At 40.4% G+C, this 23,536-nt stretch overlaps 1 long non-coding RNA gene across 1 annotated transcript; it reads right to left on the bottom strand.

Moving 5' to 3' along the window:
- Window positions 1-15,891: 15,891 nt before the first annotated feature.
- Window positions 15,892-23,494, bottom strand: LOC138954222 (uncharacterized). Its single transcript, XR_011451757.1, has 2 exons — window positions 23,402-23,494; window positions 15,892-21,559 (listed from the first exon to the last, which is right to left on the bottom strand). It is a non-coding gene; the product is annotated as an uncharacterized lncRNA (long non-coding RNA).
- Window positions 23,495-23,536: the final 42 nt, after the last annotated feature.

The raw sequence follows: 23,536 nt of genomic DNA, 5'->3' as shown, positions 1-23,536 counted from the left end.
TATGGGAAATGGGGGGAAGGGGGAGGGGGGGGGTGATGGGTGAGTTAACATAAGGACAAAAATACTATTACAAACAACACAAAACAGATAACGGAGTATAAAGCTAAAAGAGAATTAAATTTTACTCCCTTCTCAAACAGTCCATGACAAGTGTCATGAACTTTGCGAGTTTTAGCAATAAACTCTTTTTTGTAGTGGAAAAAAGCTCTCTGAATTTAACTGAATTGGGGCGGGCATAATAATAGCACCGTAACAACTGTTTTCTATAATTGGTAAAAAAAGGACATACAAAAATATAATGGAACTCGTCCCCAAGGTCACCTGATGAACATTTGTGACAGATTCTGTCTTGTCTGGGAATACTAAGAGTCCTACCTTTTTGTATAGGCAATTTATGATTCAGTGTTCTAAATTTTAAAACAGCGTTTGCTAAATTAACCGGCAGGATGGACAAGTACTTTTCAAACTCAAAATTCTCTTTATACATTCTATAATTATAATAAAACTCATTGTTATTTATTTCTGAATGCCAGGTTTGGACAAATTGGTCTTGTAGCCTATTTTTCATCAGTGCTTTGAAAGTATTAAAATAACCACCATCCGTTACATTATCGATAGTTTGATTGTGCCAAAAATCACTAAAGCCTAACTCATTTAGAACACCATGGACAGAAAGCAAACATTTTGACTTGTATACACCAGATTCATACATTTTAAATAAAAAACGATATGTCACACAAGAAAGTTTGTCAGAACCATTTGAAAATGCAAGTTTGTACCAAAAATTCAACATACGACATTTCGCTTGAATACTTACAGGGAACTGACCTAATTCACCCAAAACCATGTTTGTTGGTGTTGATTTGCCAACTTTCAAAATCATCTTAAAAAATCGTATCTGTAATTTGTTAGCTAGATCAGACATGTAAGGGCACCATACTTCAGAACCGTAAAGTAAAATAGGGACCACAGTTTTTTCAAAGAGGTCAATTTGGACATCAAGAGGCAAAAACAGTTTTCTAGTTTTACGTAATAAAGCAAACATGGCCTTGGAGGCACGGTCATACAAATTCTTCTGTGCAACAGTAAATTTACCATTGTAGCTAAATTTAATACCCAGGTATTGAAAATCATACACAATATCAAGTTTTCGACCATTGAATGTAAATGTCGGAACTTTTCTTACTTTCCCTCTTGAGAAAATCATTACTTTTGTTTTAGTTACATTCAATTTCAAAAACCAATCTTTACAATATCTGTCCATAATATCTAGAGCAATCTGCAAGGATTCTGGCGATTCAGCAAAAATAACCGTATCGTCAGCATACAACAAAATGAACAACCCATACAGAACGTTAATATCACTGTTGTCACAGTTTACATTTTCGGATTCACGTCCTAAGGTATTTAGAGCTGACTCCCGATCAAAATAATTCTTCAGATCGTTTAAATATACGGAAAAAAGCAGGGGAGACAAGTTCTCACCTTGTCTCACACCGGCAGAACAAGAAAAAAAGTCAGACAACTTAGTGTTCCACTGTACACAGGACTTAGCTTTAGAGTACATATCTTGAACAATCGTCAACATCTTACACAGGTTGTTCGGTATTAATTACCACCGGGTGTTATGTCACAGGGTTACCTCCCCTCCTTTCTATTGGTGCTTAACGGCAGCTGGGGTAATGACAGTAATTGGCCCCATGGGGTGTTTGATTGACGGCAGCGGTCACCGGCTAACATTTTTTGTTGTTGTTTTGTTGTTGTTGATAGGCTATGTAAGAGGTAGGGTTATATGTGTGGTGAAATAACACACACACACACACACACACACACACACACACACACACACACACACGCGCGCGCGCTTACACAAGTACACCCAAACAGGAAGGTAAAAGTCAGAAGAGAAAGTAACAAACAATACATAAACTGCTCACGTTATCATTCAAGAGTTATACACACACATAGTTATAAACTTTTCCAATATGATCATTTTATTATAAAAGTGACATCAGTCTTTTAAATATTAAAACTCAAAAATCAAAAAAATCAACATTTTGCACACATACATTAAAAAAATCCAAAACATGATTGTCAATGATAGTTTTTTGGTATACAACACCGCCTTGTTTTTTTTACACTTGTCTACTTTAGATGTTTTTTTTATAACCAGGTACTAGTTTGGTTGTTTGTCTTAGGGACTCCCATAACTTGACGTGGGGCGACTCTCGTATTTCACATCCATTGTTAGGTTATAGTAACCGAGGCCGTTGAAGGTAGACATACCAGCCGGCTCCTGGTAGCGGTTTTCAAACAGATTGCTGCTCTCGGAGTGTTTGACAGGTGTGTGAGGTAGTTCGTCTGCTGGCGTTTTTATATTTAGTCAAGTTTTGACTAAATATTTTAACATCGAGGGGGAATCGAAACGAGGGTCGTGGTGTATGTGTGTCTGTGCGTGTGTGTGTGTGTGTGTGTGTGTAGAGCGATTCAGACTAAACTACTGGACCGATCTTTATGAAATTTGACATGAGAGTTCCTGGGTATGAAATCCCCGAACGTTTTTTTCATTTTTTTGATAAATGTCTTTGATGACGTCATATCCGGCTTTTCGTGAAAGTTGAGGCGGCACTGTCACGCCCTCATTTTTCAACCAAATTGGTTGAAATTTTGGTCAAGTAATCTTCGACGAAGCCCGGACTTCGGTATTGCATTTCAGCTTGGTGGCTTAAAAATTAATTAATGACTTTGGTCATTAAAAATCTGAAAATTGTAAAAAAAAATAAAAATTTATAAAACGATCCAAATTTACGTTTATCTTATTCTCCATCATTTGCTGATTCCAAAAACATATAAATATGTTATATTTGGATTAAAAACAAGCTCTGAAAATTAAATATATAAAAATTATTATCAAAATTAAATTTTCGAAATCAATTTAAAAACACTTTCATCTTATTCCTTGTCGGTTCCTGATTCCAAAAACATATAGATATGATATGTTTGGATTATAAACACGCTCAGAAAGTTAAAACAAAGAGAGGTACAGAAACGCGTGCTATCCTTCTTAGCGCAACTACTACCCCGCTCTTCTTGTCAATTTCACTGCCTTTGCCATGAGCGGTGGACTGACGATGCTACGAGTATACGGTCTTGCTGAAAAATGGCATTGCGTTCAGTTTCATTCTGTGAGTTCGACAGCTACTTGACTAAATATTGTATTTTCGCCTTACGCGACTTGTTTCTTTTTGTTCTGGGCTCTTCTGACACGTCTGGTGTTTTTTTAACTTCTCTAGCTACAACTTCTGTTTGTGTTTTAAGTCGCTTCAACAGCCTTTTTCGGACTTTGATCAGGCGAGTAAATTCTTTACTGTCCAAGGTCACTCCTCTTTTGACTTGGTCGCACGCGTCTGTTTTTCTGTTTCCTTGGGTGATGTAATGTCTGATGTGGATTTTTACAAGTTTTCGCCACGTTCTGATGCTCGCGAAAATGTTTCGACCCAAAGGAAACATATCAAAACATATCAGGTTCGGGTAGCGGTGAACTAAACAGAGTCTCTTCCTCGTCAACCATCTCTTTTGTCGTTCTCACCACCAACAACAAAAGTGTTTAACAACTTTTGCTTCCAGGAGACTGCCTTTGTAGACTGTAGTGTAGAGTAGGTGGTGTTGTCTTGTGGCTCGATCAGGAGATTTAGTCAAGGTGCTTTGCGCAACACCGCCTTTATACATAACCTCCTTACACTATGACATCAGTTACTATTTTTACAACAAGGTTTAGACTTGTTGCGTTAACGCATCTCTGAAAAAGTGCTATGATCTTACGGTCATTAACGGCAGGGTTTTTGGGGTTAACAAAGGCAGTGACATTGACAAGAAGAGCGGGGTAGTAGTTGCGCTAAGAAGGATAGCACGCTTTTCTGTACCTCTCTTTGTTTTAACTTTCTGAGCGTGTTTTTAATCCAAACATATCATATCTATATGTTTTTGGAATCAGGAACCGACAAGGAATAAGATTTAAGTGTTTTTAAATTGATTTGGACAATTTAAGTTTGATAATAATTTTTATATATTTAATTTTCAGAGCTTGTTTTTAATCCGAATATAACATATTTATATGTTTTTGGAATTAGCAAATGATGGAGAATAAGATAAACGTAAATTTGGATCGTTTTATAAATTTTTTATTTTTTTTTACAATTTTCAGATTTTTAATGACCAAAGTCATTAATGAATTTTTAAGCCACCAAGCTGAAATGCAATACCGAACCCCGGGCTTTGTCGAAGATTACTTGACCAAAATTTCAACCAATTTGGTTGAAAAATGAGGGCGTGACAGTGCCGCCTCAACTTTCACGAAAAGCCGGATATGACGTCATCAAAGACATTTATCAAAAAAATGAAAAAAACGTATGGGGATTTCATACCCAGGAACTCTCATGTCAAATTTCATAAAGATCGGTCCAGTAGTTTAGTCCGAATCGCTCTACACACACACACACACACACACACGCACACACACACGCACATACACCACGACCCTCGTTTCGATTCCCCCTCGATGTTAAAATATTTAGTCAAAACTTGACTAAATATAAAAACACCAGACGTGTCAGAAGAGCCGAGAAGAAAAATAAACAAGTCGCGTAAGGCGAAATTACAACATTTAGTCAAGCTGTGGAACTCACAGAATGAAACTGAACGCACTGCATTTTTTCACAATGACCGTAGTCCGCCGCGCGTGCAAAAAGCAGTGAAACTCACGAGCCTGTTTAGCGCGGAAGTGGTTTCGCTGTGGTGCATAGCACGCTTTTCTGTACTTCTCTTCGTTTTAACTTTCTGAGCGTGTTTTTAATCGAAACATATCATATCTATTCGGTTTTTTTCGAATCAGGAACCGTCAAGGAATAAGATGACATTGTTTTTAAATCGATTTCGGAAATTTGATTTTGATCATAATTTTTATATTTTTAATTTTGAGAGCTGGTTTTTAATCCGAATATAACATATTTATGAAGAATAAGATGAACGTAAATTTGGATCGTTTTATATATAAAAAATACTTTTTTTTACAATTTTCAGATTTTTAATGACCAAAGTCATTAATTAATTTTTAAGCCACCAAGCTGAAATGCAATACCGAAGTCCGGCCTTCGTCGAAGATTGCTTGGCCAAAATTTCAATCAATTTGATTGAAAAATGAGGGTGTGACAGTGCCGCCTCAACTTTTACAAAAAGCCGGATATGACGTCATCAAAGACGTTTATTCAAAAAATGAAAAAAACGTCCGGGGATATCATACCCAGGAACTCTCATGTCAAATTTCATAAAGATCGGTCCAGTAGTTTACTCTGAATCGCTCTACAAACACACACGCAGACACACACACACATACACCATGACCCTCGTCTCGATTCCCCCTCTATGTTAAAACATTTAGTCAAAACTTGACTAAATGTAAAAACGCCAGAAGACGAACTACCTAACACATCTGTCAAACACTCGGCGCTATGAAATCCTAAAAGTATGGATGTGACAAACCCTGGCTCTCACTGTAGTATAGTCTAGGGAGTTATACTACTGGCAGACTGTGATCGCCGTTATTTTAGGTTCTAGTCGATCTATTATGAGTCGGGTTAAACTTATATGTGTATTTAGGTGTGCGTGTAAAAGAAAGTGAGAATGATAGTAGAAAGGAGTTCTATGAGGAGTGGTCAACTGAGACTGATGAAAGTTAAGTATCAATTTAATGATTGCCAAAACAGATGGGTATGATGTGACTTAATACTGTTCGTTACTTATCCTTCTCAACCAAGTAGGCATGGGTCCGTTCAAGAGTGTCTATGCACCTTCCACCTTCGACCGTAAGTGTCCTAGTTCATTACACCAACTTGGGTTCTTCCACTTGATTAGGTTCTCAGGCCGTAGAGCTGATGCCTTTGCTATCTGTCTTGCACTGCGGGAGCCCGGATGGCTTCGGCGTTCACGTAAGATAGAGCTGGTATCGATATCACACCGTCTGAGGTACGTACTGCTCGGCGATAAATGCGTGTTGAAGATTTTCCTTCCTCGAATTCCGCTGGGATCTCCCTCTCACACGATGTAAGTGCGCTGTGAGTTCTGAACTGCTTGGCTCCGGGGTAGAGATGATCGGCACTCTGGAATGACTATTGAATACATGCGTTATGGCGTCGGCGAGGAAGGGATGATAAACTGTCACGATGAAGGACTCCAGTGAGGTTCCGGAGTGATGAGATGCTTGGATGATGAAGGAAGGAGGGGTTGGAGTTGGGAAGAAGCCTCGAGGATGATGGCTTGCCTCCGGAAGAAGGGTTGAACTTGTTCTTGGCTTGGGAAGCAGAGTTGAACGTTGAACGTTGAACGTTGAAATGAACTTGTTCTTGAACGTCGAACGTCAGTTGAACTGGTTATTGAACCTGGACCAAAGAGAAACATATGTTAATATCAGCGGTCCTAACTTTCCCAAACAATAAACATACACACACACAATTTCACAAATTCATCAGCCTTCAGTTGACCAACGGATGATGATGAAGATGGCTGTCCAGATTTCCACCGGTCAAACCCTGCATTAAAATTACAAATCCTATTAGAATACGCCGCCGGATTCGTGCCACTTGAAGACCTCCGGGTACATCGTTGTGTGCTGCATCTGTTGCTATAGATGCCAACAGGTAAACTCACCTCAAACAGGTCCGTGAGTTCACGGCCCCCACAAGAAAAGAGCCTGCCCTTTCGTTCTCAAATGTTCCAAAAGACAGTTGGTACTACTTCTTTCTTTGGATGAGCACTGACTTGTGAAGGTCCACTCACAATCTAGTTCCATTCATTCAGTCAAAACAAAACACCACAGTACAAATTACTATTCTTTTATTTGACCAAAGTCACAAGAAATCTTCTTGTGTTTTTAACAAACACACATAGAGGGCCCCAAAGGGGGGGGGGGGTATCATCACGATCACAGGAAGGGAAATTTTAACTTTCACGATCACAGTTACCTTGATTTTTGTTTTCACGATCACAAACACCTTGACGAATAGAGGATCATAGAGTGATACAGCTGTGAAAAATGTACGTTGAAAATAAAATGCTTTGAAATAATGCCCATCACGATCACGAAAACAAATGACGATCACGATCACGAGACTTGATTTTTTTGTCATCACGGATCACGGGCAAAGTCCCATCACGATCACAGAAATTGAAATTTCGGCAATCACGGTCACAGAAAGGTCAAAAAACGCCAATCACGATCACGATTTTAAACCCATTGGGGCCCTCCACGTACACAAGCATCGCTTTCCTTTGGTGATATTACAATATTCATGATACTTGTATCGATGCGAGCAAATGTCAAAAGGTGGAAAGTATTACGTCTTCTTGTCTTGACGTCATAATTTTATGACGAGACGGCAGCTGGTAGTAGTCTCGGTCCTCCGAGATGAAACAGCTGTTCCAGTCTCGGCAAAGTAGTCTCGTGGTCTACGAGAATAATACTGTAGACTGTTCAAAAGCGTCACAATGGAGCGGCTATGCATTCAGGCCCTGGTGTGTGTAACACCCGACTGCATAACCTCTCAATATAACACTATTTGGTATAGAGTTCTCACAATTTCACCCATATCCTAGAACTTGTTCCCTATACTGTACAATGTTAACTGGGGAGTTATGCATGAGTGACGTCTAAACGTTCAGGCGGCGTGCAAACAGCGAGTGCCGCCAACCGCGAGATACACGGTATGCACGGGTGGTGACTACACGCTTGTACCACCGAAACTGGCGACTAAATTTAGACGTGCTCCGGAGGTCGTCTAAATGGTTTACACGCCGACTTCAGTGAACAGAATGGCCATTTTCATGGTTTTCCGCCATCAAAGTCGACGAATTTTTTCGCCGCAATCGTTTTTAGACAGAACCCAATAGTTGGAAGTGCTGGACTAAAATTTTTGTTGTTGTTGCGAGATTCACTTTCCTTGTCATATTATTTTAGAACCAACACCGATAAGATTAGCGAAGACATCTTTCATTCGTTTCAGAGCAAAGTAGCACTGACCCATATTTCACTGGTGCCGTTTTTGACTCTCAGCTTTTACGCGACAGGCACCCTCTTGCTCGTTTCATCTTTTGCTCCTCCATTTCTCCACGCTCTCCGTCCCACTGACCCATATTTCACTGCTCTCCGTCTCTGAATAGTCGAACTCCCCGTGCGAGGAAGCGGGAGGATGTTATCGAACGACCCTAGCGCATGCGCAAAGGAAGGAATTCCTCGTTATAAAAATAGATTGACTGGTGACCTTGCTTTACACGGCAACTTGAAAGTCGGCGGTCTGGTCGTCACTCGTGCATACCGACTAAGCGCCTGCGGTAGGCGGCGACTTTCAAGTCATGACTTCGCTGAAGTCGGCGTGTACTTTCGACGTCACTCATACATAACACCCCTGTACGTGTGCATTAGTGTGTGTGCGTGTGCCCCTGACATCATCCAACCACTTCTCTCCCCTGTCATTTATTTCCTTTCCTAGCGTTCCTTCCCTTTTTACATTTAGTCAAGTTTTGACTAAAATTATTTTAGTCAAAACTTGATGTTTAATGTTTTAACATAGAGGGGGAATGTGTGTGTGTGTGTGTGTGTGTGTGTGTGTGTGTGTGTGTGTGTGTGTGTGTGTGTGTGTGTGTGTGTGTGTGTGTGTGTGTGTGTGTGTGTGTGCGTGTGTGTGTAGAGCGATTCAGAGTAAACTACTGGACCGATCTTTATGAAACTTGACATGAGAGTTCCTAGGAATGATATCCCCAGATGGTTTGTATCCTTTTTTTGATAAATGTCTTTGATGACGTCATATCTAACTTTTTGTACAAATTGAGGCGGCACTGTCACACCCTCATTTTTCAATGAAATTGATTGAAATGTTGGTTACTTAAGTAATCTTCAACAAAGCCCGGAGCTTGGTATTGCATTTCAGCTTGGAGGCTTAAACATTCATTGATGACTTTGGTCATTAAAAATCTGAAAATTGTAATTATTCTTCATCATTTTCTGATTCCAAAAACATATAAAATAATATGTTATATTCGGATTAAACACAAGCTCTGAAAAAAAATATGATTAAAATCAAATTTCTGAAATCGATTTCAAAATAATTTCATCTTATTCCTTGTCGGTTCCTGATTCCAAAAACATATAGATATGATATGTTTGGATTAAAAACAAGCTCAGAAAGTTAAAAAGAAAAGAAATGCAGAAAAGCGTGCAATCCTGCTCAGCGGAACCACTACCGCGCTATTCTGGATCGTCAATTTCACTGCCTGTGCAACGAGTGATGGACTGACGATGCTACTAGTATACGGTTTTGCTGAAAAAATGCAGTGCGTTCAGCTCAGTTTCATTCTGTGAGTTCGACAGCTTGACTAAATGTTGTATTTTCGCCTTACGCGACTTGTTTTGTGTTTTCCCTCCATATTCTTTTCAAACCTTGTTCGTTCCGTGTTGCGTCTGCTTTTTGTTGCCTTTTGTGTTTGTTTGTTCCTGATGAAGCTCACATAAGCGAAAATTCGTACTGTGCTGTTCTTGTATCGGTGAGTACAGATATCTTTATTATTTTTTTTTTTTTAACTTTATTCAATTTACCACAGTCACTTTGTTGTTTAGATTTTGTATAATGTATGTACGGTCACAAGGGAAAGAGCGCTCGTATGCCTTGCAAAACCTATGGGTGAAACTTCGACCGAAAGAACTTCAGGTAGTGTCTTTGTGTCCGGAAGCAAACCAGACAAGCTTTCCCACGAGTAAGTTTTTACATCATTCTATGGTGATTTTTCCGTCTCAAACTGCAAGAGTTCACTATACGAAACAATTGCAGTGTTGCAAATTAAATGTGCAAAAAGCGTCGGTGTTACATGAAAGTTTAATGATAGCGACGCGTAATGTGGTGTGAATTCCGACGCGCAGTCCATTTGGAAGATTGCATACCATCATCCCTAATATCTCACGCTACTCTTATGGCCATTTACGGGTCATTTTACGCGCACTAAAATGCATAGCTCCACGTGGGATTTCTGCAGTGCTGTAAACAGTATCAGATTTGCATTTAAGGGATGGAGTCCTATATTGGGCATCTCAACATTAAACACCTCTGGTTTCACAATTTTCTTCTATCTGCCAAAATATCAAATCATATTCAAATGCAATGCAATAATAATCAGTGTATGTTTGCATTTGATCCCAACGACGTGAGAACTTATTTGCTGCATCCCTGTTGAAAATTAACAAATTGGTCTAAAAGCGTAACACGGACAAGTGGAAATGGCTCTGATATATTTCGTAACAGGAGGCTGCAATTGTGTCTCTACACCGACTCCATTTTCTGCATTTAAGTCAATTTAAAAAATCAAAAACCTTTGTTAAAAGAGCAAAAACCGAGCATAGTCCCGTATAAGAACTTGCAAAATATAGGGCGACGATCGAGATTGAGAAAAACAAAAGCAAAACAGAGCCCTCAGTTGATTAAACAGGCTAGTATGTGTGTGTGTGTGTGTGTGTGTGTGTGTGTGTGTGTGTGTGTGTGTGTGTGTGTGTGCGTGCGTGCGTGCGTGCGTGCGTGCGTGCGTGCGTGCGTGCGTGCGTGCGTGCGTGCGTGCGTGCGTGGGTGCGCGCGCGTGTGTGTAAATCGTCCGTAGTAAAATTGGTACGAACATGATGACAGCTGCTCTTACGTCATATTTTCTTTTCATTTGAACGCTGGGTACAGTTTTTGTGTGTTTCCGCGCCCGCCCTCCCCCCCCCCCCCCCCCCCCCCCCCGCCACCATCCTTCCCGTTGAACGTAAAAGCCGAAGGTGTATCGGATCACTGATCGTAAGTAGAGGTTACACGCCGAGTCTCAGTGATTATTAAAAATAATGGTCGAAGTTAGCGGATCATGAAAAATGCGAGCTTTAGCGAGCTTTTTCATGACCGCGAACTGAGACCATTATTTTTTATAATCACTGAGACGAGGTGTGTAACCTCTTTATTCCTCCTTTCTTCAGTTATTCAAAGAAAAGAGGAGGTTTTTTGCGAAAGTTTGATCGAATCCTATTCACTCAACCAGTCAACCTGTGCAGGCGATCGATTAATGCGCGGTTGTATAGTTCCGTGCAAATCATTCCATTCTGTTAACACTTCTTGTCAGTTTTCCTATTTTGGACTAAAATCAAGTACACAGATATGCTGTTATTCTGCTGTGGCGGCAAAGGCAGATATTGTGTGTTCTATATATGTTTTGGTATCGCTTAGGATAATGTTCTTTCGTCAAATGGGACTAGCAGACGAACTTTTGCACCCGTGTTCCAACGTTAAAAACTGTATGAAGTTCAGTTTTCCGGGGAAAATAGTGTATGAAACCGCTTTATGTTGTTTAAATTGATGAGATGTGTGCATTTGGTTGCGTGTGATCTGTTTATTAAATGAAATATTGTTGAAAACTGACCGTCGGATTGCAGTCTGTTGTCGAAGAAACTGAGTGAAAAGAAGGGGAACTACTCTTGTCGCTAGACAAAGTATGAGTTACTTGCCTTGCGGGAAATTGCTTGTGATGAACGTTTGAGCACGGCAAATCTAGATTCAGAAAACAACCGAACTCATGGATTTTATATGAAGATTCATGTGTTCAGGCCTGTAGTTGTTAATTTAAATGCGGTATGTTTGTATTGTTTGCTCCAGAGATGTATACTTCGTACGTTAGAGCGTTCGGAACTTTTCAGTCGCAAAAAGTAGTACCGAAACAGAACAACTTCTCAACCCATTGCACTATCGAGGATTCAGGCTGTTGCTGGGTCGTTATTTGTTTGGTTGCTGGGTCATTATCGAAAAATAACTTCCCCTACAAGTTTACAGAGGTAAAGAAGCAGAGGGGGGAATAAAATGTGTTATTGGACGGTCACATGAGCAACATGATGCTGAATATGCCAACTAAGGAAACAGAATTGAAGCAGAAAATGCCTGTTCTTAAAACTTTATTACCGCTTCAGGAATATTGCCCTTGTTCCAGGATTCAACTGCAATTTGTTTCTCTTCTCGAGGGACATGCTGCGAATTATTTTGTCTCCGTGTCGATTGTTAATCTGTTCAGTAGCATGATTTCAGATGAAAAACAAACGAATCATGATTATTTCAAACAAATTACGATTATTAGTTTGCAGTTGTAATTGTACGGTTTTCGCCATGATCATTCTTTCTGTGACGCTTTATAGGCGGATTGCAACAATAGTACAGTTACACAATTGGTACGAATAATCACAATACATCAGAAAAACAAGTCGCGTGAAGATAAATTTCTACATTTAATCAATAATATGTCGAACTCACAGAATCAAATTGAGCGCACTGCATTTTTTCACCAAGACATGTCAACATAGCTTTCTCGATACCCCGCGGCCAAGACACGTGCTGCTGACACGTGTTACGTCAAACACGTTTGTTTGTTTGTTTGCTTAACGCCCAGCCGACCACGAAGGGCCATATCAGGGCGGTGTCAAACACGTACAGAAAGTGACAAGCCAGTATAGCGCAGTAACGCTCGCGCTTTACAGGAACACGCTTTTCTGTATTCTTTTTAACTTTGTGAGCTTGTTTTAAATCCAAACACAGCATATCTACATGTTTCTGGAAACAGGAAATGGTAGAGAATAAGATGACATTTTGATTTGTTTACTTACATTTTAATTGTAATCACAATGTTCATATTTTTAATGATTAAACTCATCATTCAATTTTTAGGCTTCCAAGCTGAAATGCAATCCCATAGTCCGGGCTTCGTTGAAGATTGCTTAAAGCCATATGTACTCGATGACTATACACGCTAATTGCTTTACCAACAGCTGGAGACAGACTAAATTAAGTTCCCTGCAAAATATTGTGGTCTAGGACCCCTTAAATGTTGAGATATTTGAATTTTCATTTTGATCTGGATCGTCCTATTTATAGATTTGGCAACACATGTAACGTTGATGCAAGGGAGAGAACACCGCGGCTTTGTTGACATCCTCACTTTTTCAGAGGCTAGAACAAGCTGTAATGCATGTATTATGGTCCGCGCATGGTGACGTATCGTCATTATATGGTCTTATGGTGCGTTTGACATCGATTGTGGGCAAACTACACTTTGTAAACACGGGAGTGCGTTAGTATGCCTTTAAGTAGTCCGGGCTTCGTCGAAGATTACTTGACCAAAATTTCAAACAATTTGGTTGAAAAATGAGAGTGTGGCAGTGCTGCCTCAACTTTCACAAAAAGCCGGATAAACGACGTTTATCAAAAACATGAAAAACACATCTGGGGATATTATACTCAGAAACTCATGTAAAGTTTCATGAAAAGCGGTCCGGTAGTTTTCTCTGAACCGCTGTACACACACGCACAAACGCACACACACACACACACACGCACACATACATACACTGACACACACACACACACACACACACACACATACTGGTGTGAGCCACGTTATCCGGTCAGTGAGTTTGCACAATCATTAAGATGCCGGGAAAAATGAGCAGAGTTTACAGGCCGATTCTGTCCAGATTTGAGATGAAACTTTATTTTGTAATTCTAAATGAAGTTAGAAAGAAATCATTCGCCTATTTTGAAAATTTAGCTAAGCTGACATTTTACATGAATAGAGATGCCATGTAGTGTATGTTGACATTTACTATCATAAAGTGGTCAATGTGTGTAAGCTAAATTTAACCATCATCAGGCGGTCATATGTGTATGGTAATGTTTACATCCTTTAGATGGTCGTGTTTTATTTTATCTTATCTTAATCAAATGCGTCCCCACAATCCTTTTTTTGTGTGTAATAATATGTTGTACAATTGCAACCGCACTATATGCACACAAAGCCTCGACTTGCTAACTTCAACCATCATAAGGTGGTCATGTGTGTATGGTAATGTTTACCTCCCTTAGATGGCCAAAGGGTTTTGTTTTGCTTTTCTTAACCATCATCAGGCGGTCATATGTGTATGGTAATGTTTATGTTAGGCGCGTTTGATCGATCTGCGCGATCGCGCGATCGCGCTGCGCGTTTGGTGGATCGATCAAACGCGCACACATCGATCGATGTGTGCGCGTTTGATCGATACAAAGAATACAAGAATCGTTAAAACTCGCAGCTCTTATATACTTGCGCATTTGGACGATCCGTCTCACAAATCACCATACTACGCACACACACGTCTGCTGGCAATGACCGGAAGTTATGACCGGAAGTAGGCCTAGCTATAAGTGTCTAAACAACAATCTGTAGGACATTTAAAAAAAGAAGAAAAAATGGGATTATATTGTACCAAACACTTAGACTACCTCAAAGACATCACATCACAGGTATATATGCGTCGAGGTTGCACCTGATCATCCATTTCACATGTATTAGCTCATTGAGTGTTTCATTGTCCTTTAATAGCAAATGATTTAAAAGTTCAGCTGTTTTCATGAGATGTCAGAGGGATGGACAGAGATGAGGAAGGAGGGATTGGGGGGAGAGACTGAGAGACTAAGAGAGAGACTGAGAGAGAGAGAGAGAGAGAGAGAGAGAGAGAGAGAGAGAAAGTGTGTGTGAGAGAGAGAGAGAGAGAGAAGAGAGAGAGCAGAGACTGAGGAGAGAGACAGAGAAGAGAGAGAGAGAGACTGAGACTAAGAGAGAGAGAGACAGAGAGCCTGAGCGACTAAGAGAGAGAGAGAGAGAGAGAGAGAGAGAGAGACTAAGAGTCTGGAGAGAGAGAGCGATAGAGAGAGAGAGGAGAGAGAGCCTAGAGAGAAGAGAGAGAGAAAGAGACTGAGAGACTAAGAGAGAGAGAGAGACTGAGAGACTAAGAGAGAGAGAGAGACAGAGAAGAGAGAGAGAGAGAGAGAGAGAGAGAGAGAGAGAGAGAGAGAGAGAGAGAGAGAGAGAGAGAGAGAGAGAGAGAGAGAGAGAGAGAGAGAGAGAGAGAGACTGTTTGAAAGATTGAGAGGCCTGACAACAAGCAAATCAAAAACGTTGGTGGGGTATATTTCGGAACATTCCTGTATTTGAAACTTTTCGATTTCACTTCCGGCGTGCGATGTGTGTGTGTGGTAGGGACTTACTTTGTGACAGATCGTCCAAATGCGCAAGTATAAGAGCTGCGCGTTTTAACGATTCTTGTATTCTTTGTAGCCTATTCTTTGCATCGATCAAATGCGCACACATCGATCGATGTGTGCGCGTTTGATTGATCCACCAAACGCGCAGCGCGATCGCGCGATCGCGCAGATCGATCAAACGCGCCTAACATTTACATCCTTTAGATGGTCGTGTTTTATTTTATCTTATCTTAATCAAATGCGTCCCCACAATCCTTTTTTTGTGTGTAATAATATGTTGTACAATTGCAACCGCACTATATGCACACAAAGCCTCGACTTGCTAACTTCAACCATCATAAGGTGGTCATGTGTGTATGGTAATGTTTACCTCCCTTAGATGGCCAAAGGGTTTTGTTTTGCTTTTCTTAACCATCATCAGGCGGTCATATGTGTATGGTAATGTTTACATCCTTTAGATGGTCGTGTTTTATTTTATCTTATCTTAATCAAATGCGTCCCCACAATCCTTTTTTTGTGTGTAATAATATGTTGTACAATTGCAACCGCACTATATGCACACAAAGCCTCGACTTGCTAACTTCAACCATCATAAGGTGGTCATGTGTGTATGGTAATGTTTACCTCCCTTAGATGGCCAAAGGGTTTTGTTTTGCTTTTCGTTTGTTTGTTTTTATGTCAGTCCGAGGACTACGATGAGCCTTTCTCTGAAACCTGATTCAGTTTGATGTTGGACATTTCACTGGAACAAAAAGAAACACACAAAACATTGTACAAAAACTGTTTATTATTCAACTGAAAGAACAAAACAACTTCTTAGTTAATTACTGGAATAGATCTGATACTTCACACCTGAAGTTTAAAACAAGTTTCAAACACAAATATAACTGAACAAGTTTCAAACTCAAAAAATAATTAAAGAAATTGAGGACAGCCCCATCTACTGAGACATGTTGCACAAATATGTTTTATGACATAATAGAGTGAAACAATTTTAATCATGAGAGAATGCTGACAGAGATGTCAAAATCAATATCAACTGTGCCATGGACTGAGAAAACAGTGAATGTCAGGGTTTTTTCATCGATTTTGATATAGTAATACATATTCTCTAGAAAAAAAAAAAGAGAATCAGATTGAGTCTTAACAATCCTTTGTTCTTGATCTCTTTTTTTTCTTTTTTTTTCTTTTTTGTGTGCATATTTTCAAACTACAGCTGCCCTAAATGTATACAAAGCCTCGACCAAGGTACTAGAGCAACTGATAAATCAAGCGATTTCTTTTCGGCAGTGACAGATTTTGGGGAATTATTAGGACGTGAAATTCTCAGTTAACACACAATGTGAAAAAGAAAATGTGATTAAAGGGACACAAAAGCGTATGACTTTGTTTATTTCTTTTCTATCTGAAAGTCATTATTCAATTTCCAAATATACAACTTTAAAGTAAGCACAATTCCAAGCAGTCTCTGCTTTTGTGTCTTGAAACGGCACTGTTTTTACTTTTTTGATCACATCATTTTAAAACAAGAAAAGCAAACGCTCAGACGACTCTAATTTGAAATTACTACTTTGACGACACCCCTGTGACCTTGAATGAAGGTCAAAGTCATTCATATTTTGCATAATTGTAAATATCTTCTTCTTCTTCTTTGTTCCTGAGCTTTTTACTCTCAGGGTCACCTTATGGTGAGAGTTTTGCGAGCCACACAGTTTTTACCCCGCCACGTAGGCAGTGCGACGCCGACTTTGGTGGAAGGCGTGCTGGGTATCTTTGTGTTTCCGAGCCCCTAAACTTTTGATGGAAACTCGGGATCTTTAACGTGCGCACTGGTCTTCTGCATGCACATGCACACAAGGGTGGTACGATTCCGTCCTTTTAGAGTCTGCACTGAATGTTGACTCTGGAAATACAAAAAAAATACCTGGGGTTCAAACCCTCAGCGGCCAGACCGACTGGCTTACAAACCAGACGTGCTAACCACTACGCTACGTCCCCGCCATTGTAAATATCAATACAGGGCATATTCCTGCCAAGTTAATGGGGTTTAGGTTCCATAGCTTCCGAGAAAAGCCCAATGTTAAAGTTTGTGGAGGTCGGCGGAAAAGCAGAGTTACTACCCTTATTTTTTGTTGACTATGACAAACAAAGTATGAACGTGATCAGTTTGATGGGATGATCATGAGCAATCCTACAAAGTTTGATGCAATTCTGAAGAATAGTCTGTGAGATACAGAACCTCAGGTTTTTACCTTTCTTTCTTTATTTGGTGTTTAACGTCGTTTTCAACCATTCAAGGTTATATCGCGACGGGGAAAGGGGGGAGATGGGATAGGGGAAAGGGGGGAGATGGGATAAAGCCACTTGTTAATTGTTTCTTGTTCACAAAAGCACTAATCAAAAAATTGCTCCAGGGGCTTGCAATGTAGTACAATATATATGACCTTACTGGGAGAATGCAAGTTTCCAGTACAAAGGACTAAACATTTCTTACATACTGCTTGACTAAAATCTTTACAAACATTGACTATATTCTATACTTTCTTTCTTTCTTTCTTTATTTGGTGTTTAACGCCGTTTTCAACCATTCAAGGTTATATCGCGACGGGGAAAGGGGGGGGGGGGGGGGGGGGGGGGAGATGGGATAGGGGAAAGGGGGGAGATGGGATAGAGCCACTTGTTGATTGTTTCTTGTTCACAAAAGCACTAATCAAAAAATTGCTCCAGGGGCTTGCAACGTAGTAAAATGTATTACCTTACTGGGAGAATGCAAGTTTCCAGTACAAAGGACTTAACATTTCTTACATACTGCTTGACTAAAATCTTTACAAACATTGACTATATTCTATACAAGAAACATTTAACAAGGGTAAAAGGAGAAACAGAACCGTTAGTCGCCTCTTACGACATGCTGGGTAGCATCTTTCTCGTCCCAACCAATATGGGACTCCCCCTAACCCGCGGGGGGTACTATATTCTATACAAGAAACACTTAACAAGGGTAAAAGGAGAAACAGAACCATTAGTCGCCTCTTACGACATGCTGGGAAGCATCGGGTAAATTCTTTCTCGTCCAATATGGGACTCCCTCTAACCCGCGTTTTTTTTTTTTTACCTTCTAAGCCCCCCTGTGACCTTGAAAAACGTCAAAAGTAATTCATATTAGGAACAGTTGTAAAGATCAAAACAGGGCATATTCCTGCCAAGTCTAAAAGATTTTGCTTCCATAGCTTCCAAGAAAAGCCCAATGTTAAAGTTTGTTGAGGTCGAGGTAAAAGCAGAGTTACTGCCTCTGTTTTGTTTGATGAATAGTCTCTAAGATACAGAACATCATTGTTTTCTTTGAAGCTGTGACCTTGAAAAAGGTCAAAGGTCATCCAATCAGGTATCAACCCATAGAGCTCAATGAGGGTCATCATCACACAAAGTTTGAAACATGTTACATATTGTTTCCATGTTAAGGGCAAATTGTTACAGTTTTGACATGGCCGTACAGCCAGACATACACGCGACATTACACAGACTCTTTATGATTCTTATGAGCCAAAAATTAGAAATCCCGAGAGATCAAGCACACACATCAAGCGATTTCCCTGTACAGTCATGTCTCTCTACAAATAGTGCAAATCCTGAGAGATCAAGCATACAAATCAAGAGTTTTCCCTGTACAGTCATGTCTCCATAGAAAAAGTAGAACCCCTGAGAGATCAAGCACACAAATCAAGTTTTCCCTGTACAGTCATGTCTCCATAGAAAAAGTAGAACCCCTGAGAGATCAAGCATACAAATCAAGAGTTTTCCCTGTACAGTCATGTCTCCATAGAAAAAGTAGAACTCCTGAGAGATCAAGCACACAAATCAAGAGTTTTCCCTGTACGGTCATGTCTCAATACAAAAAGTAGATCTCCTGAGAGATCAAGCACACAAATCAAGAGTTTTCCCTGTACGGTCATGTCTCAATACAAAAAGTAGATCTCCTGAGAGATCAAGCACACAAATCAAGAGTTTTCCCTGTACAGTCATGTCTCAATACAAAAAGTAGAACCCCTGAGAGATCAAGCATACAAATCAAGAGTTTTCCCTGTACAGTCATGTCTCAATACAAAAAAGTAGAAATCCTGCAAAATCAAGCACACATACCTTATAAGAAAGCTTAAAAGACAATACAAATTGATTCTGATTCTGAAAATTGATTCCGATTCTGATTCACACCAAGCGATTTCCATGTACAGTCATGTCTCTCTGCAAAAAGTATAAATCATGAGAGATCAAGCATACGTACAAATCAAGAGTTTTTCCTGTACAGTCATGTCTCAATACAAAACGTAGAACTCCTGAGAGATCAAGCACACAAATCAAGAGTTTTCCCTGTACAGTCATGTCTCAATACAAAACGTAGAAATCCCGAGAGATCAAGCACACAAATCAAGAGTTTTCCCTGTACAGTCATGTCTCAATACAAAACGTAGAAATCCCGAGAGATCAAGCACACAAATCAAGAGTTTTCCCTGTACAGTCATGTCTCAATGCAAAAAGTAGAACCCCTGAGAGATCAAGCATACAAATTAAGAGTTTTCCCTGTACAGTCATGTCTCCATACAAAAAGTAGATCTCCTGAGAGAGAAATCCCGAGAGATCAAGCACACAAATCATGTTTTCCCTGTACAGTCATGTCTCAATACAAAACGTAGAAATCCCGAGAGATCAAGCACACAAATCAAGTTTTCCCTGTACAGTCATGTCTCCATACAAAAAGTAGAACTCCTGAGAGATCAAGCATACAAATCAAGAGTTTTCCCTGTACAGTCATGTCTCCATACAAAAAGTAGAACTCCTGAGAGATCAAGCACACAAATCAAGAGTTTTCCCTGTACAGTCATGTCTCAATACAAAACGTAGAAATCCCGAGAGATCAAGCACACAAATCAAGTTTTCCCTGTACAGTCATGTCTCAATGCAAAAAGTAGAACTCCTGAGAGATCAAGCACACAAATCAAGAGTTTTCCCTGTACGGTCATGTCTCAATACAAAAAGTAGATCTCCTGAGAGATCAAGCACACAAATCAAGAGTTTTCCCTGTACAGTCATGTCTCAATACAAAAAGTAGAACCCCTGAGAGATCAAGCATACAAATTAAGAGTTTTCCCTGTACAGTCATGTCTCAATACAAAAAAGTAGAAATCCTGCAAAATCAAGCACACATACCTTATAAGAAAGCTTAGAAGACAATACAAATTGATTCTGATTCTGAAAATTGATTCCGATTCTGATTCACACCAAGCGATTTCCATGTACAGTCATGTCTCTCTGCAAAAAGTATAAATCCTGAGAGATCAAGCATACTAATCAAGAGTTTTCCCTGTACAGTCATGTCTCAATACAAAACGTAGAAATCCTGAGAGATCAACCACACTGTTAGGAAACGCTGTCGTTGCTGAGCTTTGGTTTAGTTTTGTGTGTTGCATGTAGTTGACTTTTTTGTACTTTGTGGGAAAGTACCGATATTATATTTTGTAAACACAATATTTATGTTTGGACGAGAATGCAGGTGAACTTTCTAATTATTCCGGATGCTGGCGCTCACGTGGTGCGCAGGGTGTTATGGGTAACTGAGCAAGGTCAGTTCATAGCAACGGCTATGGCTTTTCGTTTTGCTTGGTTACCACCCTTCTAAGGGCAGGTATTTTGAGTGTTTTTTTCGACATCTAGCATGTGAGATTGAAGTCAATGTATTTATGAGAATTGGAGTAAGAATATGTAATTTAATGGCTTTTGTCAAAATCAGTAAACACAGCTGAGAACTAATTCTCAACTGATAAAAAAAACTGTGTCTTAGAATGACTAGAACTGAATGATGTTCCTGACAATACTCTGTTAACAAAAAGTGACAACCACAGCATGAACAACAGTGATCTCAATGACTAGTCGACTCGCACGGTTGGCCTAGTGGTAAGGCGTCCGCCCCGTGATCGGGAGGTCGTGGGTTCGAACCCCGGCCGGGTCATACCTAAGACTTTAAAATTGGCAATCTAGTGGCTGCTCCGCCTGGCGTCTGGCATTATGGGGTTAGTGCTAGGACTGGTTGGTCCGGTGTCAGAATAATGTGACTGGGTGAGACATGAAGCCTGTGCTGCGACTTCTGTCTTGTGTGTGGCGCACCTTATATGTCAAAGCAGCACCGCCCTGATATGGCCCTTCGTGGTCGGCTGGGCGTTAAGCAAACAAACAAACAAAAAATGACTAGTCCTTGCACCTGTTCTTTTGGATTCTGTTTCTTACAAAATCTTTGACGTTTCGCCACGTCCTGTTCTTGAGAGCCTTATCCTCTATGAGACACTTGACAATAACCTCTTTGCCAGGCAGATGACCCAGGAGGATGTAGCTTTCCAGGTGTCTGAGCACAGCGCTGACTTCATCATCAGACCAGGCTTTCCTTGCTGCACAGAGAAAAATGATACAATGCTTGAGAATTTCCTCAGATTAAACACAGACAACACCACAACAGACAGCAAACAATTACAAAAGCACTACCTTCACAACTTATGTCATGGCACTGGGGAATAGAACTGTCCAAAACAAACTTTCAGAAAAAGCACATTCCAAAAATACGTAAAATTGTATTGTATAATGCACAAGAAGAGAAAGTTTTCCAGTCATGTGTCAGTAACTTGTAACTTGTTTTTCATGTGGGTTCTGAGCAGACGAAAACCAAGGAAGCCTTGTCAAATGTTTACATTTCTATGCACATTTGGTCAGTGATTTGACGAAAAGCTCGCGCTCAGACATGCAAGTTCCGCAAAGACTGATAACTTACTAAAAAAGAAGAGCAAACGCTCGATTGAGTCACTTTCGACGTAGAAAAAGGTCATGGTGGTCGAAACATTATCAAAACATAGGTCAAAGGTCAACTTAACATGGATATAAGTGTACATCATACCCGAGTACGCTAGTACTTGGGCTCAGCAGACTTTAATTGTGTGTCTGTCTGTCTGTCTGTCTGGATTTAACAGCTTATTGCTGGGAAACTACTGGGCGCAGTTCGTTCAAAAGTTGATACACTAACTTGATAATAGGTCCGATTGATCGTATTAAAACTTCATAATGTTAGCTGGGACCTAAATGCGAAATAATCCACAAAAACGACTCTTGGCGGTGGGCGCAATTCGCGGTGGGATAGAACTGCTGTTCGGCTAATAGAACTGCCAGCCAGCCACCGACACCTACAGGCTTTGCGTGCATGTGCCACTTCGCGTGCGCGCGACCTGAAGTTAGCACTCTAGGCATTTGAGTTCACTGGCAAAATTGTCAGAGTTAATGGCTTGGTGGAAAGCACGTCCGCCTATGGCCAAAGTGATCCGGGTTCGATTCCCGGCATAGGCGATTTATTTTATCTATTTTTTTTAAATTCTTGTTTACTATTGTTTATCCCCGAGTACGCTAGTACTTGGGCTCAGCAGACTTTAATTTTTCACAAAAACGACTTAACAGTGGGAGGAATTCACACCGGCGGGGCAACACGCAGCCTGATAGAACAGCCAGCCAGCTCGCTGGTTATTTCCCGCATCATCACACGCACGCAGAGGATTTTTGTAGGTCAGGTTGTGGGAAAGTCCACAATGTTCCACAGGGGAACTGGTTGTGTTTGTATTGTTTATTTTCTCACAGTGATGTTGATGGTTTTTACACATATTATGAGGAACTTTTCTCAGATGTTGGATCCCGAGACCAGCCTCTCATTTACGATTGTAGAGATCGATCAGCACACACAGAACAATCGCTTAAGTTTAATTTCAGAAACCAACATTCACACCACAGGCATTCCAAACATTTATATTGTTAAGTTATGAAGAGGGTCGGCAGTATATTTTTCACTGTGATCAAATAAAAGAGAAAGGCCAGTCACCACACACATCCTCGGCTCACATGCAATGCATTTATATAGCAAAGGGAATGCCTGTAATTCACACAGAGCAATCACTTGGTCTTAAACGTGCACAAGACAAAAACTTTCATACGGGGGAGCGAGCCAGTCTGAAGAGTACTCGGGTCCAGCGCGAGCGTTTTTTATTCCTTCAATTATCCGATCCTCTGAATAATAATTATACATTATTCACTGCTGTTTGATGCGTCGAGGTCAGATGCCATGATTGTTTCACCTGTCAGTGCAAAAGTTACCCCGAAGTCCGTAGGGCTGAGGGGCAACATTTGCACCGACAGGTGAAACAATCATGGCATCTGACCTCGACGCATCAAAACAAAGGTGAAAAATGAGAGCGTACCACCAGAAGACTGAAGCGATCCAGGTGACTGTGTCGCACAGAAGACTGAAGCGATCCAGATGAGAGCTTACCACCAGAAGACTGAAGCGATCCAGGTGACCGTGTCGCACCAGAAGACTGAAGCGATCCAGATGA

Source organism: Littorina saxatilis, unplaced genomic scaffold (genome assembly GCF_037325665.1).
Source record: "Littorina saxatilis isolate snail1 unplaced genomic scaffold, US_GU_Lsax_2.0 scaffold_1137, whole genome shotgun sequence".
NCBI lineage: Eukaryota > Metazoa > Mollusca > Gastropoda > Littorinimorpha > Littorinidae > Littorina > Littorina saxatilis.
Note: the sequence above shows the minus strand (reverse complement) of the source record. Positions and strands in the feature narration are given on the sequence as shown.